The sequence below is a fragment of the Tachyglossus aculeatus genome, chromosome 4 (genome assembly GCF_015852505.1).
Source record: "Tachyglossus aculeatus isolate mTacAcu1 chromosome 4, mTacAcu1.pri, whole genome shotgun sequence".
NCBI classification, from domain to species: domain Eukaryota; kingdom Metazoa; phylum Chordata; class Mammalia; order Monotremata; family Tachyglossidae; genus Tachyglossus; species Tachyglossus aculeatus.
Window position 1 is genome coordinate 128,536,511 of NC_052069.1, and position 19,699 is coordinate 128,556,209.

The window sequence follows — 19,699 nt, forward strand, 5'->3', positions numbered from 1 at the left end:
TATTATTCATTCACTAGGACCTATTGAGCACCTTACCTTCTGCAGGGCACCGTACTGAACGATGAGGAGGAGCTGGAGAATGTGTTTTGTGTTTCCTCTCAGTTGGAGGTTTTCTGAGCCAGATTAGTAGAGAAATCAAGCAGGTAGTGTACTAAACGACGAGGAAGTTGCTACAATTTCAATAGACTGTGAGCCTCATATGGGACAGAGACTGTGTCTATCCTGATAATCGTGTTTCTGCATCAATATGTGATTGATCCAGAGTGCTGGATCGATTGAAATGATGGTGCGGGAAAGATTCCACCAAGTCCTTATACTTATTTACCTTTTGTTTGATTCACACGGTTTCATTCTTCTTCATGTGTCATTAGCAAGTTGGAAGGGGAAATTATCGTTCGCTGGGGAGAAGTCTGGAGACCCTGGCGCTGAGGCACAGAAATTCCAGCTAGATGAGCGGGGGAAGCTAGGCTGTGAGCTTGATACGAGCAGGGAATGTGTCTGAGGGTCTTTCATACTCTCCCAGGCACTTAGTACAGTGCTTTGCACACAGTAAATGCTTAATAAATACAATCGAATGAATGAATAATAATTGTGTTTTTTGTTATGCGCTGGCTAAGTGTGCCAGGCACTGGGTGAAGCAGTGGGGTGGGTACAAGCAAATCAGCTGGACATAGTCCATGTCCCACATGGGGCTCCCAGTCTCAATCCCCATTTTACAGATGAAGTAACTGAGGCACAGAGAAGTGAAGTGACTTGCCCAAGGTCACACAGTAGACTCGTGGCAGAGCTGTGATTAGAACACATGACCTACTGATTCCTAGGCCTGTGCTTTCTGTCATGCTGCTGTTTGTGTCTTCCAACAGTTTGGTTTTGCTGTTGTCCCTGAGTCTCCTGGTGTACAGACCAGACCTCATCTGGCCTGTGATGAAGAATCAGGGGAGGTCCTAGGCTTGGTCGTTAGGTGAGGCTGAGAAAGTGGAGAGAGAGAGCTGGGGGGCAGAAGGAAAGGGGTGACCATAGAAGCAGGACTCCTGACAGGCAGCCAGAGTTCTGACAGGGTGGAAGCCACGGCGGGGCAGACCTGGTTCTGACAGGGTGGAGGCCCAGGTGGGGCAGACTTCAGGAAGTTTGATTTGCCACCTAGTGGGCCTCAGGGTGGGAGCACAGATTAGCCCCAAGACTGCTGTCTCTCATACTCTCTGACCTACGTCCTGCTCAAGTGTCCTGACCAAGCTCCCTTTAAAGGAGGGAGACGGCTTGCTGGCTGGCTAGCTTCTGAGCCACCAGAAGCCTCTCCCTGTTTTTCTCCCTCTCCCATGGTCTCCTGGAGATTGGGCCTCTGTGCAAGGCCATACACATGTCAAGGCAGTGACTGGGCTGTCAACTCCCTGATGGCTACCATGGCCATTGGACAAGGCTTCTCATTGCTCTGCCTACTGTTCTCCCTCAGGGCAATTTCCCAGGTGTTGGCAGTGGCTGAGTACACTGTGCTCTGGTGAAGCACTCACACAGAAAAGCAACTTACTGCCTCACTCATTCACGGACCCTGTCTGTCTGTCTGTCTGTCTGTCTGTCTGTCTCTCTCTCTCTCTCTCTCTCTCTCTCTTTCTCATTAGTGGGGAGATGGAAGAGAAGAGGAGAGGTTGGGTGTATAGAATAATGCCTTAACTTTCATTCATTCAGTCGTATTTATTGAGCACTTACTGTGTGCAGAGCACTGTACTAAGCGCTTGGGAAGTACAAGTTGGCAACATATAGAGACAGTCCCTACCCAACAATGTGCTCAGTCTAGAAGGGGGAGACAGATAACAAAACAAAACATATTAACAAAATAAAATAGAATAAATATGTACATATATACATATATACAGGTGCTGTGGGGAGGGTAGGATACGGTAAGGTGGGGGGAGGGAAGGAGGGAACTCACTCTGGGAAGGCCTCCTGGAGGAAGTGAGCTTTCAGTAGGGCTTTGAAGGGAGGAAGAGAGCTAGCTTGGAGGATGTGCGGAGGGAGGGCATTCCAGGCCAGGGGGAGGACATGGGCTGGGGGTCGACGGCAGGACAGGCAAGAATGAGACATGGTGAGGAGGTTAGCAGCAGAGGAGCAGAGGTTGCAGGCTGGGCTGTAGAAGGAAAGAAGGGAGGTGAGGTAGGATGGGGCGAGGTGATGGAGAGCCTTGAAGCCGAGAGTGAGGAGTTTTTGCCTGATGCGTAGGTTGATTGGTAGCCACTGGAGATTTTTGAGGAGGGGGGTAACATACCCTGAGCGTTTCTGCACAAAGATGATCCGGGCAGCAGCGTGAAGTATAGGTTGAAGTGGGGAGAGACAGGAGGATGGGAGATCAGAGAGGAGGCCGATGCAGTAATCCAGTCGGGATAGGATGAGAGATTGAACCAGCAGGGTAGCAGTTTGGATGGAGAGGAAAGGCCGGATCTTGGCGATATTGCGGAGGTGAGACTGGCAGGTTTTGGTGACAGATTGGATGTGAGGGGTGAACGAGAGAGCGGAGTCGAGGATGACACCATGGTTGCGGGCTCATGAGACGGGAAGGATGGTAGTGCCATCAACAGTGATGGGAAAGTCAGGGAGAGCGCAGGGTGTGGGAGGGAAGATAAGCAGTTCAGTCTTGGACATATTGAGTTTTAGATGGTGGGCAGACATCCAGATGGAGATGTCTTGAAGGCAGGAGGAAACATGAGCCTGTAGGGAGGGAGAGAGAGCAGGGGCAGAGATGTAGATTTGGGTGTCATCAGCGTAGAGTTGATAGTTGAAGCTGTGGGAGCAAATGAGTTCACCAAGGGAGTGAGTGTAGATAGAGAACAGAAGGGGACCAAGAACTGACCCTTGAGGAGCCCCTACAGTAAGGGGATGGGAGGGGGAGCAACATGACTTTTAACTCTATCGTAACTCTATTCCACCCCATCCAGCACCTTGCACACAGGTAATGCCTAGTAAGCTGCAATGGTGGGTGAGGACGGAATATCTGGGAGAACCATATGGGCCCTCTCTATCGTCAAACACACCGTTCCGACGTCCCAGCCTCGAACGTCGGTGGACTCTTTGGAAAGGTGTCATCTCCTGCAGGTCTTTGGGAGAGGGAACGGTGTTTTCTTTTTTGTTTCTTTAAATGGTATTCGTTAGGCACTAACTATATGCCAGGCACTCTAAGCACTGGGATAGGTACAAGCTAAACAAGTTGGACACAGTCCATGTCCCACGTGGAGCTTACAGTCTTAATTCCCCATTTTACAGATGACGTAACTAGGGCAGAGAGAAGTTTTTTGTTTTGGGTTTGTTTTTTTTTCCAATAAATGGTCTTTGTTAAGCGCTCGCTATGTGCCAGGCACTGTACTAAGCGCTGGGTAGATACAGGCTAATCAGGTTGGACACAGTTCCGTCTCCACAAGGGGCTCACTGTCTCAAATCCCTATTTTACAGATGATGCAACTGAGGCCCAGGGAAGTGAAGTGGCTTGCCAAAGTGTGGCTTGCCCAAGTTCACACAGCAGACAAGTGGTAGAGCTGGAATCAGAACCCATGACCTTCTAACTCCCAGGCTCGGGCTTTATCCACTAGGCCTTGTTGTTTCTTCTGGGAGTTCTGTAACGAAAATTTCACACTCAACCCTAGTTTTCCATGAGTTTAGTTTAAACAAGAGGCACAGTATCCTGTGTGTGAGGGACTCGAGCCTTCCTTTGCAAAGTAATTAATTACTTGAAGAAAATGCAGACGTATTTCTGATTTATTTATGTAGGAATCCTTACCCTCTCATTTCCTAAGTACTTCTGTTGCCACTGAGCAAACTTTCTTCTCTCTTTAAACACAATGCAGTGTCCAATGAAATCAATAAGGAAATGATGTAGAAAGTAAAAACATTAACTTTGAGAGGGTTGAATGTGGGATATGCATTATTTTTAATCTCAAGGATTTTTTTTTATGTGTTTAGTATCTTTAGAGCTTGATAAACTTAAAAAAGAATGTTTGAGGTCCAGTTGCCTCTTCTGACTTCCAGTCACAGGAACATTCAGCCTGCTGAGTTATTCATTCATTGGATCATATTTATTGAGTGCTTACTGTGTGCAAAGAACTGTACTAAGTTCTCGGGAAAGTACAATATAAATTTAATAATGCTTCATCAATCAATCAATCATATTTATTGAGCGCTTACTGTGTGCAGAGCACTGTACTAAGCACTTGGGAAGTACAAGTTGGCAACATATAGAGACAGTCCCTAGCCAACAGTGGGCTCACAGTCTAAAAGAGTCATCAGTTCTGTGCACTGGGCCAGAGGCAAGGTAATGAGGTCGGGCACAGATTGCGAGTTCTGTGGGAGATAGGGACTGAGAGGTGGGGAGAGTGGGTTCTCCTTTTCAGATGAGGAGTTGGAGGCCAGAGAAGTTAGGCGATTTACTCAAAGTCACACAAGCGCCACACACCCACATCCTCAGAGTTAAGACCCAGCTGCTGGCTGCCTCCAGAATAATAATAGTAATAGTAATAATGATGGTATTAAGCGCTTACTATGTGTGATGCACTGTTCTAAGCACTGTGGGGGGGATACAAGGTGATCAGGTCTTAATACCCATTTTACAGATGAGGTAACTGAGGCACAGAGAAGTTAGGTAACTTGCCCAAAGACACAAAGCTGACAAGCGGCAGAGCCGGGCGGGATTAGAACCCATGACCTCTGACTCCCAAGCCTGTGTTCTTTCCACTGAGTCATACTGCTTCTCTATGGCTTCTCTAGTGGCAGTATCTCCTGCCACTAACAGTGATATACTCTCCCACTCTCTTAGGACAGTGCTCTGAAGACCATAAGTGCTGAATAACCACTCATGTCCCAAACAGAACCCACTGGAGCAGTGTCCTGGCCTGGAATGAGGGTCCCTGCCTTCAACTACTTCTGGTCATAGGAGAGCTGACCATAACGAGCCAGTCTCTCCCCGCCCAACCCCAGCTGTATCTCTATGGAGACAGGAGGCCCCACCCCTTCAAGGCCTGGTGCTGTTTTATCTTTTGTCTCTTTGTCTCTCTTCCCTTAATAATAATGATGGTATTTGTTAAGCGCTTACTATGGGCCAAGCGCTGTTCTAAGTGCCAGGGTAGATGCAAGGTAATCAGGTTGTCTCATGTGGGGCTCACAATCTTAATCATCATTGTACAGAGGAGGTAACTGAGGTACAGAGAAGTTAAAGTGACTTGCCCAAAGTCACCCAGATGATAAGTTGCAGCCTTAGATCCCTTAGAAGCTTTGGTTCCAAAAGAGCCATTCTGGTTGCCAAGGATCTTTTCTGAATGCCTTTGTTTTTCCCTCAGGGCATGCTTAGGTGGTGGAATACCACTTGTCCCCTGGCCCTCTTGCCAATGGATCTGACCAAAAAAAGACCTTTTATGTAGTAGATTTCAGACAATAGATGTTCTTCAGGATTTCAAAATTAAGTAGGCGATTCCATATGACTCTGAGCAGGCTAAAGGTACTGTCTTGATTCCTCTCCTCTCCCTGCCTTGGGAATTTTTCAAACTATTGAAGTTGCTAAAATTAAATTCTGGGAAGAATATGTTTGGGAAGCTCTTCGGGCCTCTGGGGATTGAAAATAAAATCATCTTTAGCAAATAGCATCAGTTAGAGGAACATGACAGAAAATTGATGATTTCTCCCCACAGACTCCTGAACTTCTTTTGGAAAAATTCACTTGAAAGAAATATTTGATCATAGCATGCAAGTGTATGTGCATGTGTGTGTATGTGTGTATCACTGTAGAAATGGGATAAGCTAGGATGTCCTTCAGATTGGGAGATGTTCTGTCTGTCCCCAAATGGGTGGCCCGTGAATTTTGATCAATAGCATTTATTGAGTCCTTACTCTGTGTGAAGCATTGTGCTGAGCACACCGGGGAGCATGCGGTGAAGTGAGTAGACCTCATCCCTGCTTTGATAGTTATGATTTATTGATTGTGCCTGGGAACCCTCCCGAGCTCATGGGTTGGGACCCTTGGGTTTAATGGTTTAATCAGAGTTCAAAGGATAAGACTGAGGAAATGCATTCCTCTGTCAAAACATCCTGTGTCACAAAGTTGTTCTCTCTCTCATTTTCCCTCCTTCTCCCTCCCTCATTAGGGGGACAGAACCAGGCTTCAGAGCTCCAGGGAAACGGAATCGGGTCTCAGAGCCCCGCCCCCAGGGGACAGAACCGGGCCTCCGAGCCCTGGGGAGCAGAACAAGGCCTCAAAGCTCCAGGGGACAGAACTGGACCTTAGAACCCTGAGAGGACAGAACCTGGCTTCAGACCTGTTTTTCCCAGCAGGCTTCATTTCTGGAGAGGATCCTAGAGGCCCCCATAGGGAATGAAGCCTGGTCTCCCCTTCCCCCCGCTGACCCGGTCCCCCCGGTGCACCTTCCCGGTCACCAGTCTGCCCCACAAGGCTGTGGGAATTGTTCAGGGAAACCAGGCTGTGGTGAAAATGGGGGGAATTCATTCCTTCAGTCATTCATTCAATTGTATTTATTGAGCACTTACTGTATGCAGAGCACTGTACTAAGCACTTGGAAAGTACAATTCGAAAACAAATAGAATCTCTCCAGCTCGGGGCTTCTGACTCGAAGCTAGACTGTAAGCTTGTTGTGGGTGGGGAACATGTCTGTTTATTGTTATATGGTACTCTCCCAAGCGCTTAGTACAGTGCTTTGCCCACAGTAAATGCTCAATAAATATGATTGACCGAATGAATTAGTCTTGGGTAGGGAACCTATCCACCAACTCACATAGTAAGTGCCCAATAAGTACAATTGATCGAGAAAGATCTTCCACGATAAACTCAAAGAGTACTCAGGAAGGGGATTGAGGTAGTAAACCCATGCCAGGGTCCAGAGAGTGTCTTCAAGGGCAGACCTGCTTCTTCCAGGCAAGGGTTAAGTGGATATTCTGTCTCACAGGTGCCACCACTCTGAAGCTCTGCCCACTGGATGACTGCAGGGTTCTCAGCTGGGTGACTGAGGGCTCAGCAAGTGGAAGCTTTCTCTGAGGGCATTCAGTCAGGCCAAGAAGGTAAGTAGAGACCACTGCCTATCACACATTTTCTTGTTTCTAAACCCCCATTCCAACCCAAGCCCCAGAGAGGGTGACCCCTTGACAGATGAAGCCTTAGGAATCAACAGACGGTAACCTGAAAGTTTAGTTTGTTTTTCTTAGGCAATATCACCTACCACACAGCACTGTCTTGCCCTAGAGTCGAGGAGAGAATGATTCTGTTTTGACTTAAATCTATACAGTTTTTTTGAAGTTGTTTAAAGGTGGGTTAGAGGCATCTCACCCAAGCTTGCAGACTCCTGAGGGGGGAAAAGATTGTTAGATACTTTGGTCAACATGAATTGTCTCTCTGGGCAGTGACCCAACCATTGAAAAGTAGTCAGCTATAGAGGGAGCCTTGAGACCAGTGCATCTGTGTTGTAAGGTTGAAGGGGCACTGTTGCGTGTCTAAATGTGGTGAAAGTGAGGAGATGGAGGAATTGAAGCGACTTTGTTACGCTTTTGAAATGTTAAGCCCTTTTGTGTTTCCTCACATGGCGGGCAGCCGTGCCAGCATCCGTGTGCTAAGTAACACAGTGGATTCTTCTGTGCAGGAACAACCTGGAAGTGGTCAACTTCCAGTTCTGGAAACCCGTCTCACTGTTTGACAGGTCTAGAGCAGCGTGGTCAAGTGGATAAAGCACGGGCTTGGGAGTCAGAAGGACCAGGTTTCTCAACCTGTCTCTGCCACTTCTCTGCTGAGCCTCAGTTACCTCCTCTGTAAAACAGGGATTAAGACTGTGAGCCCCATGTGGCACAAGAACTGTGTCTGATCTGATTAACTTGTACTACCATCTGCTGCAGCACTTAATACAGTGCCTGGCACATAGCGCTTATCAAGAGCCATTTAAAAAAAACAACACACAAAAAAAAGAAAATGAGTCAAAGCACCACGACCCTCATGAAGCCCGCTTAGGATCCTGCCCACATTCCTCTGAGAAGCCTTCCCTAACTAAGCCCTCCTTTCCTCTTCTCCCTCTCCCTTCTGTGACTTGCTCCCTCTGTGCATTTCTGCCCCTGCCACAGTCCCCCAGCACTTTTTAGACTGTGAGCCCACTGTTGGGTAGGGACTGTCTCTATGTGTTGCCAATTTGTACTTCCCAAGCGCTTAGTACAGTGCTCTGCACATAGTAAGCGCTCAATAAATACGATTGATTGATTGATTGATTGTCTATATCTGTTATTTATATTAACGCCACCCCCCCGACTGTAAGCTCGTTGTGGGCAGGGAATGTGTCTGTTTCTTCTTATAACATACTCTCCCAAGTGCTTCGTATAGCGCTCTGCACCCCATAAGTGCTCAATAAATATTAGTGAATACCTCTGTGAAGCCTGACCTGCGCTCCCAACCGGTGCGTTCTCGCTCTGACCGCACCCAAAACCAGAGTGGTCTTTCAGCCAATTGGTCATTGGGCAGTGCATAAGGGCCCCTAGCAGAGGTGGAACAGCCGCTCTGTCCATCCGTCAAAGGAACTTGTTCAGCACTTACTCTGTGCAGAGCACTGTGTTAAGCACTTGGGACAGTACAATACAACAGTATTAGCAGACACTTTCCTTGCCCTTAAAGAGCTTAGAGTGTAGAGAGGAACTACTGTTATTACTGTTGGGAACTGTTGTCCAACAGTAGTTCATTTCCTGTTTGACTGGATTTCTGGAGACCAGAGCCTCCTTTAGCCTTGTAGTGACGGAGATCACAGCTGCTTATTTCAGGGGAGTGAAGCCCACATACCGCTTTCTTTTTCTGTTTTGCTATTTGCTATGCAGTTACTATGTGCCAGGCGATGTCTGTACTAAGCGCTGAGGTAGATACAAGCTAATCAGGCTGGACAAAGTCTCCCCCTTCTAGACTGTGAGCCCACTGTTGGGTAGGGACTGTCTCTATATGTTGCCAACTTGTACTTCCCAAGTGCTTAGTACAGTGCTCTGCACACAGTAAGTGCTCAATAAATACATAATACATAATAATAAATAAATAAATAAATAAATACGATTGATTGACAAAGCCCTTGTTCATTCATTCATTCAATTGTATTTATTGAGCACTTACTTTGTGCAGAGCACTGTACTAAGTGCTTGGGGGAGTACAATACAACAATAAACAGACACATTCCCTCCCCACAACGAGCTCACAGTCTGGAGTGGGGGCAGATAAGCATGAATACAAATCAAGAAATTTAAGATATGTACATAAGGGCTGTGGGGCTGGGACGGGGGAAGAGCAAAGAGAGCAAGTCGGGGTGACGCAGGAGGGAGTGGGAGATGAGGAAAGGAGGGGCTTAGTTTGGAAAGGCCTCTTGGAGGAGCTGTGCCATCAATAAGGCTTTGAAGTGGGGGAGAGTAATTGTCTGTCAGATTTGCGGAGGGAGGGCGTTCCAGGCCAGAGACAAGACGTGGGTTATGGGTCGGTGCCGAAACAGGCGAGATGGAGGCACAGTGAGATGGTGAGCGCCAGAGGAGCGAAGCGTGCGGGCTGGGTTGTAGAAGGAGAGAAGCGAGGTGGGGTAGGAGGGGACAAGGTGGTGGAGTGCTTTAAAGCCAATGATGAGGAGTTTTTGCTTAATGTGGGGGTGGATGGGCAACTACTGGCGATGTTTGAGGAGTGAGATCATCATCATCATCATCAATCGTATTTATTGAGCGCTTACTGTGTGCAGAGCACTGTACTAAGTGCTTGGGAAGTACAAGTTGGCAACATACAGAGACAGTCCCTACCCAATAGTGGGCTCACAGTCTAAAAGGGGGAGACAGAGAACAAAACCAAACATACTAACAAAATAAAATAAATAGAAAAGATATGTACAAGTAAAATAAATAAATAGAGTAATAAATATGTACAAATATATATACACGTATACAGGTGCTGTGGGGAAGGGAAGGAGGTAAGATGGGATGGAGAGAGGGCCGAGGGGGAGAGGAAGGATGGGGCTCAGTCTGGGAAGACCTCCTGGAGGAGGTGAGCTCTCAGTAGGGCCTTGAAGGGAGGAAGAGAGCTAGCTTGGCGGATGGGCAGAGGGAGGGCATTCCAGGCCCGGGGAATGACGTGGGCCGGGGGTCGATGACGGGACAGGCGAGAACGAGGTACGGTGAGGAGATTAGCAGCAGAGGAGCGGAGGGTGCGGGGTGCGCTGTAGAAGGAGAGAAGGGAGGTGAGGTAGGAGGGGGCGAGGTGATGGAGAGCCTTGAAGCCCAGGGTGAGGAGTTTCTGCCTGATGTGCAGATTGATTGGTAGCCACTGGAGATTTTTGAGGTGAGATGATATGTCCTGAATGTTGTCATAGAAAAATGATCCGGGCAGCCGAGTGAAGTATGGACTGGAGTGGGGAGAGACAGGAGGCTGGGAGTTAAGCAAGGAGGCTGATGCAGTAATAATAATAATGTTATTTGTTAAGGGCTTACTATGTGCCAGGCACTGTTCTAAGCGCTGGGTAGATACAAGGAGATCAGGTTGTCCCACGTGAGGCTCACAGTCTTAATCCCCATTTTACAGATGAGGTCCCTGAGGCGAAGAGAAGTTAAGCGACTTGCCCAAAGTCACACAGCTGATTAGTGCTGGAGCCAGGATTAGAACCCACAACCTCTGACTCCCAAGCCTGTGCTCCTGTGCTCTTTCCACTAAGCCATACTGCTTCTCAATCCAGTAATCCAGGCGTGCTAGGATGAGTTATTGGCGTGGTAGATGGAGAAGAAAGGGCGGATTTCAGCACCCTTTGTGAAGGTGGGACCGACGGGATTTGGTGATGGATTGAATATATGGGTTGAATCACAAAGAGGAGTCGAGGATAACGCCTCTCCATCCAAACTGCTTATGTAAAATCCCCATTTTACAGATGAGAAAACTGAAGCAGAGAGCAGTTGAGTGACTTAACCAAGGTCACCTAGCAATTGGCAGTGCTGGGGTCAGAACCCAGCTACTCTGACTCCCAAGCCAGTGCTTTTTCTACTAGGCCCTGCATATATCCAATGGGAATTAAATCCCTGTTCTTCCTCCTACTTAGACCGTGAGTCCCATTTGGGACCAGGATGGTAGCCAACCTGAATGGTGCTTGACACATAGTAAGTTCTTATCAAATACCACAATTATTATCACTAATCATTACCCTTTCGTGTGTCGTTCTCTCCCAAGAACCTGGTTAAGTGCTTGGCACACAGTAAAGTTCTCAGAAAATCATCAAATGGGAGAGAAGCAACATGGCCCAGTGGATAGAGCACAAGCCTGGGAGTCAGAAGGATCTGGGTTCTGTTTCCAGCTCCACCGCTTGTCTGCCATGTGACTTTGGGCAAGCCATTTTACTTCTCTACCTCAGTTCCCTCAGTATACAGTGGGATGGAGACTGTGAGCCCCATGTGTGACAGGGATAGCATCCAACACAATTTGCGTGTACCTACCTCAGCGCTTAGATCAATGCCCGGCACTTAACAAATACCACAATTATCGTTATTATTATTTACTGAGAGCTTATTAAGTACAGAGTGCCGTGCTAAGCGCTTGGGAGAGTGAAATGCAACAGAGTTGGCAGACACGCTCCCTGACCACAACGAACTCGCCATCTAGAGGTGGTGGGACAGACATTGAAAAAAATAAATAATGAATACCATTGATGGATTGAGACGCCGAACGGATAATCCTCGATACCGGACGATACAAACTGGGGGAGGCTGTCGGAGTTCCCGCCGAGCACCAAGGCAGAGGTGGTCCTCGGGCTCATACATATGACGCCAGAGTTGGAGAAGAAACGTTGCAGAAGGTGGAAGCTCAGGCGGAGAGGATGGGCTGCAATCCTTAGCCTGAATTCTCTGAAACGGAATCTGCCCCAGGTGATCGATCAATCAATCAATGGGATTTATTGAGCACTTGCTATGTGCAGAGCGCTGGACTAAGTGCTTGGGCAAGTCCAGTACAGTAGTTGGTTGGCATGCCCCCTGCCCACAAAGAGCTTTCAGTCTAGAGGACGGTCAATCAGTCAGTGGTATTTATTCAGCACCTACCATATGCAGCGCACTGGATTACGCGCTTGGGAGAGGACAATATAGCAGAATTAGCAGACATGTTCCTGGCCCACAACAAGCTTACAGTCTAGAGGGGGAGACAGAAATGAATATGAATAATATAATAATGATAATAATAATAATTGTGGCATTTGTTCCGCACTTACTATGTTCCAGGCACTGTACTAAGCACTGGAGTAGATAAAAGATAATTCAATTGGGCACAGTCCCAGTCGCACATAGGGCTCACAGTCTGAATCCCCATTTTATCTGAATCCCCATTTTACAGATAAGTGAATTGAGGCACAGAGAAGTGAAGTGACTTGCATAAGGTCACTCAGCATACAAGTGGCAGAGCTGGGATTAGACCCCAAGTCCTCTGACTCCCAAGCCTCTGTTTTTTCCACTCGGACAAGTTCTGAATATTCTGAATAATCATACTATTAGTCTTCTGGGCACTGGGGGAGGTGTTTCTCTAAAATACTCAGGACCGGCAGATCTTCACAGTTTCTTTCTTCCTCTAGGCTTTGACCAAAAAGGACGTATTGAGTATCCCACCACGTTTTCCTGTCAGTTTTCTCTCATTTTTTCCCACACACTGTCCTTGTGAGGCTTAGAGGCCTTAGTATTGAATAGACAGGTGTGTGTGTGTGTGTGTATACACCCTCGTTGAGGCCATCAGTTTATGTGCCGTATGTTTTGAAAATTGCTTTTTTGTTATACATTTTGCTGCCTTAAACTTTGTAGCTCCAGTTGGGAATTGGGGTTGCACAAGTGGGCTAAACACAGAAGGCTGAAGAGTGTAAATTCGCCTCTAGACTGTAAGTTGGTTGTGGTCAGGGAACACGTCTACCATCTCTGTAATGCAGCCTCCCAAGCACTTAGTTCTGTGTTCTGCACACAGTAAGCGGCTCAGTAAATACCGTCGATCCAAGGTCGTATTCACTTGTCACCTAGCTGAGCCTGGAGACGAAGGTAACCGTATCCTAACGAACGATAATAATAGTCATTACAGTATCTGTTAAGAGCTTACTACATAGTAAGCACTGTACTAAGCCATAATAAAGCCGAGCACCATAGTAAACACTGGGATAGATACAAGGTAATTGAGTTGGACAAAGTGCTTATCCCATATAAGGGTCACAGTCATAATCCCCATTTTACCGACGAGGTAACTGAGGCACAGAGCAGTTAAGTGAGTTGCCCAAGGTCACACAGCAGACAAGTGGTGGAACCCAGATCCTTCTAACTCCCAGGCCGGTACTCTATCCACTAGGCCATGCTGCTTGTCTGTTTCTTCTTGACCTGCAGGTGGAAGAGTACCACCAACCCTATCCCCTGCTTCCAGAGATGATGCTTGTATGAAAAGCTGAGGTTCCAGTTCCAGTTCTGAAGTGCGGTTTTGAATGCCATATCCTCACCTCTGTCTCCCCTCTTAGACCATCAGCTCCTTGAGAGCAGGGTTTGTGCCTTCTGGCTCTCTTGTACTCTCCTAGGTGATCAGTACAGTGCCCTGCACGTAGTAGACAGTAAGGTCCTTAAGGCTTGGGATCATCACATTCATAAACTACTGTGCCTTTCGAGTGTTTAGTTCAGTGCTCTGCATGCTGACTGTAAGCTCCTTGAGGGCGGGATCGTGTCCACTTCAGTGTGCTCTTCCAAGGGCTCAGTACACTGTTCTACACACGATAAGTTTCTTTAGGGTGTCGATTAGGTCTACCAGCCCTCTTGTGTTTAGTAGAGTGCCTGGTACACAATAAGCACTCTAATACCACTGCAGGATCGATCCAGTCAACACAGCGACTCCATCTTTACCTTCAAAGTTACCAAACATCCTCCACGGTTGCATGGGTTTGACTAGGTAATAGTAGTCATAATTGTGGTATTTGCTAAGCTCTTATCATGTGCTAAGCGCTGTTCTAAGTACTGGGGTAGATACCGGCAAAACAATTTGGATACAGTCCTGTCCCACCTGGGCCTCACAATCTAATCCCCACTTTACAGATGAGGTAACCGAGGCACAGAGGTGTGAAGTGACTTGCCCAAGTTCACACAGCAGGTATGTAGTCTGGTGGGGATTAGAACCCAGATCCCTCCGACTCCCAGGTCCGTGCTATTAGGCCTCGCAGCTCCTCATAGTCTCATTGGTTGTCCTGTTGCAGTCTGCTCCTTGAGGGCAGGGATCCAGTCTTTTAATTACATTGTATTTTTCTAAATATTGATAATAATAATGATAATGATGGTATTTGTTAAGCGCTTACCATGTGCCAAGCACTGTTTTAAGAGCTGGGGTAGGTACAAGGTAGTCAGATTGTCCCATGTGGGGTTCACAGTCTTAATCCACAGAAACTTCAGGCAGAAACTCCTCACCCTCGGCTTCAAGGCTGGTCATCACCTCGCCCCCTCCTACCTCACCTCCCTTCTCTCCTTCTACAGCCCAGCCTGCACCCTCTGTTCCTCTGCCGCTAGTCTCCTCACCGTGCCTCGTTCTTGCCTGTCCTGCTGTCGACCCCCAGCCCACATCATCCCCCTGGCCTGGAATGCCCTCCCTCCCCACATCCGCCAAGCTAGCTCTCTTCCTCCCTTCAAGGCCCTACTGAGAGCTCACCTTCTCCAGGAGGCCTTCCCAGACTGAGCCCCTTCCTTCCTCTCCCCCTCCTCCCCCCTCCATCCCCTCCGCCTTACCTCCTTCCCTTCCCCACAGCACCTGTATATATGTATATATGTTTGTATGTATTTATTACTCTATTTTACTTGTACATATCTATTCATTTTATTTTGTTACTATGTTTTGTTCTCTGTCTCCCCCTTCTAGACTGTGAGCCCACTGTTAGGTAGGGACCATCTCTATATGTTGCCAACTTGTACTGCCCAAGCGCTTAGTACAGTGCTCTGCACACAGTAAGCGCTCAGTAAATATGATTGATTGATTAATCCCCATTTTACAGATGAGGTAACTGAGGCACAGAGAAGTTAGTGATTTGCCCCAAGTCACACAGCTGACAAGTGGCAGAGGTGAGACTAGAACCCATGACCTCTGACTCCCAAGTCCGTGCTCTTTCCAGTAAGCCACGCTGCATTCAGGAGATGCCCAGCCCAGCATGCTATGGGCACATGGCCCTCAAGAAGTACTGTTGATTAGGAAGTTGAGCATTAAAGAATGCCCTTTCTAGTAAGATATCTTTGGAAGAAACATCTCCCTTGGGGCGCCCAGTGTCTTGTCCAGCAGTACTCTCAGTTTTCTTTTTTTCACCGGATTGAATGAGGGAACTTAGTTTAAAAAAAAAAAAAAGAAAAAGAAAGATTTTTTTTTTCCCAGGAACAGATAGGGTTAAGTCCTTGTCATGTACCAAGAGTAGCTTAAACTGTAGACTGTAATCTCCATGTGGGCAGGGAATAGATCTGCCAGTAGCAGAGAAACAGTATGGCGTAGCAGTTAAAGCACAGGCCAAGGACTTGGGTTCTAATCCTTGCTTTTCCTCTTGTCTGCTGTTTGACCTTGAGCAAGTCACTTGATTTCTCTGTGCCTCAGTTACCTCCTCTGTTAAATGGGGATTGAGACTGTGAGGCCCATGTGGGACATGGACTGTGTCGAATTTGATGACCTTGTATCTACCCCTGTGCTTAGAATGGTGCCCGGCACATAGTAAATGCTCATCAAACGCTCACTGTTCCACTTGGGGCTCACGGTCTTAAGAGGAGGGAGATTGGGTCTCTCACCCCCATTTACATATGAGGAAGCTGAGGCCCAGAGAAGTTAAGCAAGCCCGAGTCGACAAAGCCAGCATGTGGCAGAGGCAGGATTAGAACCCAGGTCCCCAGGCTCCTGGGCTTGGACTTTTCCACTAGGCCATGTTGCTACTCAGAGGTGACCCAGTGGTGGGTGAGCGTGATCCAGATGTCCTAGGAGTAGCAGCAGCAGCAGCAGTGATCTTTACTAAGCCTTTACTGTGTGCAGACTGTTCTAAGCCCTGGGCAGTAATAAGCAGGTGGGAGTTAGACAGGGGCTGTGTCCCTTAAGGGTCTTACAGTTCATGAATACAGGTAGTGGAGAGGCTGGAGGCAGGCACATGAGAAGCAGTGAATCAATCAATTGTATTTATTCTGTGCTTACTGGATGCAGAGCACTGTGCTGAGCACCTAGGAGGGTAAAATATAACAGGGTTGGTAGACAATCAATCAATCAATCAATCGTATTTATTGAGCGCTTACTATGTGCAGAGCACTGTACTAAGCGCTTGGGAAGTACAAATTGGCAACACATAGAGACAGTCCCTACCCAACAGTGGGCTCACGGTCTAAAAGGGGGAGAGAGACACGTTCCCTGCCCACAATGAACTTACGATCTGGAGGGGGAGACAGACATTCATGTAAAGAAATTAGACATGTATCCGAGTGCTGTGGATGTGAGGGATGGATGAATTAAGAGAACAAATCCAAGCTCAAGGGCGACACAGAAGAGAATGGGAGAAGAGGAAACTTAGGGAAGGCCTCTTGGAGGAGATCTCCATCTGGATGTCTTCCTGCCATCTAAAACTCTATGTCCAAGACTGGAGCTCCTTATCTTCCCTTCCAATCCCTGTCCTCTCCCTGACTTTCCGGTCCCTGTAGACGGCACTACCATCCTTCCCGTCTCACAAGCCCGCAACCTTGGTGTCATCCTCGACTCCACTCTCTCGTTCACCCCACACATCCAATCCATCACCAAAACCTGCCATTCTCACCTCCACAACATCGCCAAGATCCGCCCTTTCCTCTCCATCCAAACCGCTACCTTGCTGGTTCAATCTCTCATCCTATCCCGACTGGATTACTGCATTGGCCTCCTCTGTGATCTCCCATCCTCCTGTCTCTCCCCACTTCAGTCTATACTTCACTCTGCTACCCGGATTATCTCTGTACAGAAATGCTCTGGCCATGTCACTCCCCTTCTCAAAAATCTCCAGTGGCTGCCTGTCAACCTACGAATGCAACAAAAACTCCTTACTCTCGGCTTCAAGGCTCTCCATCACCTCGCCCTCTCCTATCTCACCTCCCTTCTCTCCCTCTACAGCCCAGCCTGCACCTTCTGCTCCTCTGCTACTAACCTCCTTACTGTGCCTCATTCTCGCCTGTCCCGCCGTCGACCCCCGGCCCACATCCTTCCCCTGGCCTGGAATGCCCTCCCTCCACACATCCTCCAAGCTAGCTCTCTTCCTCCCTTCAAAGCCCTACTGAGAGCTCACCTCCTCCAGGAGGCCTTCCCAGGCTGAGCCCCCTTTTTCCTCTCCTCTTCCCCATCCCCCCGCCCTACCCCCTTCCCCTCCCCACAGCATTTGTATATGTATGTATGGATTTATTACTCTATTTATTTTACTTGCTCATATTTACTACTTTATTTTGTTAATGATGTGCATGTAGCTGTAATTCTATTTATTCTGACGATATATGTTGCCGAATTATACTTCCCAAGCGCTTAATACAGTGCTCTGCACACAGTAAGTGCTCAATAAATATGATTGAATGAATGAATGAGATGTGCCTTCAATAAGTTTTTGAAGGTGGGGAGAGTGATTGACTGTCCTTGGCCCTTATCCTTGACTCCTCTTCTCATTCAACTCACATGCTCCATCCATTTCAGGATCCCGCCAGTTCCACCTTCACTACATCGCTGAAATCCACCTCGTCCTTTCCATCCAGACTGCTTCCACTTTAACCCCAGCATTTATTCTCTCCCACCTTGATTACGGTATCAGCCTCCTTTCTGATACCTCCTTGGTCCACCTACCTGCCTCTTGTCTCTCCCTACGGTGTGAAGTCCATACTTCACTCTGCTGCCCAGATCGTTTTCCTACAAAATCGATGGTTGTCAAACAACCACCTCAAACAAAAACTTCTCACCATTGGTTATAAAGCACTCTGTCACCTTGCCCCCTCCCACCTCACGTTACTACTCTCTACAAACCAGCCTGCGCCCTTCTCTCCTCTGATGCCCACTTTCTCACCAGGGCTTTGATCTCTCCTGTTTCGCTGTCGACCTCTCGCCTACGTTCTGCCTCTGGACTGGAATGCTCTCCCTCTTCATATCTGACTCGTTCATTCATTCAGTGGTATATATTGAGTACTTACTATGTGCAGGGCACTGTATTAAGCACTTGGGAGAGTACAATAGAACAATGAACAGACACATTCCTTGCCCACAATGAGCTTACAGTCTCGAGGGGAGACAGACATCAATACCAATAAATAAATTACAGATATGTGTGTAAGTGCCGTGGGGCATGGAGAGAGGATGAATAAAGGGAGCAAATCAGATGCAGATTTGCAGATGCAGAAGGGATTCATTCATCATTCATTCAATCGTATTTATTGGGCACTGTACTAAGCGCTTGCAAAGTACAAGTAGGCAACATATAGAGATGGTCCCTACCCAACAATGGGCTCACAGTCTAGAAGGGGGAGACAGAACATGTAGACAGGTGACAAAACATGTAGACAGGTGAGAAGAGTAGACAGATTGGGAGAAGAGGAAAGGGGGGCTTAGACAGGGAAGGCCTCTTGAAGGAGATGTGCCTTCAATAAGACTTGGGCGCGGGAAGAGTAATTCCCTGCTGGATTTGAGGAGGGAGGGCGTTCCTGTCCAGGGGCAGGATGTGGGCGAGGGTCGTTGGTGAGATGTGAGATCGAGGTACAGTGGGAAGGTTAGCATTAGAGGAGCTAAAGGAGTAGGCTGGATTGTAGTAGATGAGTAGTGAGGTGAGCTAGGAGGGGGCAAGATGGTGGAGTGCTTTAAAGCCAATGGTGAGAAGTTTTTGTTTGATGCGGAGGTGGATGGGCATCCCCTGGAGGTTCTCGAGGAGCAGGGTGATATGTCCTGAAAGTTTTTACAGAGAAATGATCCAGGCAGAAGAGTAGAGTGTGGACTGCAGTGGGGAGAGATAGGAGGCTGAGATGTCAGCAAGGAAGCTGATGCAGTAATCCATGTGAGACAGGATAAGTGATTGTATAAACACTGTAGCCGTGTAGATGGAGAGGAAAGGTAGATTTTAGCTACATCGTGACGGTAGAACCTACAGGATTTAGTGATGGATTGAATATAATAGTAGCTATGGTATTTGTCCAGAGCTTACTAGGTGCCAAGCACTGTTCCAAGCACTGGAGTAGATATAAGGTAATCAAGTTTTCCCCCATGGGGCTCACAGTCTTACTCCCCATTTTATAGACGAGATAACCGAAGCACATAGAAGCGCTTAGAACTGTGCTTTACACATAGTAAGCGATTAATAAATACCATCATCATCATCATTATTATTAAAGAGGCTTGCCCAAAATCATACAGCTGCCAATTGGCAGAGCTAGGATTAGAACCTATGACCTTCCCAGGCCCATGCTCTATCCACTATGCCATGTTCATTCCACTAAATGATTGCGGGAGGCGAGGGAAGATTCAGTCTGAAATCTTTGATGTTCTGAGTCATCATGGCCAAAGCAAGATCTTCAGGTGAGTCCCTCCTGCACCCGCCTGGAAACAGGGAGACCCCTTGGAGCTGGGAGATGATCTCATTGGGGAAGATGATCTTGGCTTGCTGGGAGACGATCCCCAGGGGAGAAACCATCGAGTGAGGTCCCGGCCTGCTGGGAGTGACCCCCAAGGGAGAAACGATTGGGT

The 19,699-nt window shown here is 47.7% G+C and overlaps 1 long non-coding RNA gene across 3 annotated transcripts in view; it reads left to right on the plus strand.

Moving 5' to 3' along the window:
* LOC119927010 overlaps positions 1-19,699 on the plus strand; it is a 48,457-nt gene that overhangs the window by 13,948 nt on the left and 14,810 nt on the right. For all 3 annotated transcript variants that reach the window (XR_005450381.1, XR_005450379.1, XR_005450380.1), the window contains one exon: positions 6,933-7,044. This is a non-coding gene — a long non-coding RNA (uncharacterized LOC119927010). The remainder of the gene's footprint in view (positions 1-6,932; positions 7,045-19,699) is intronic.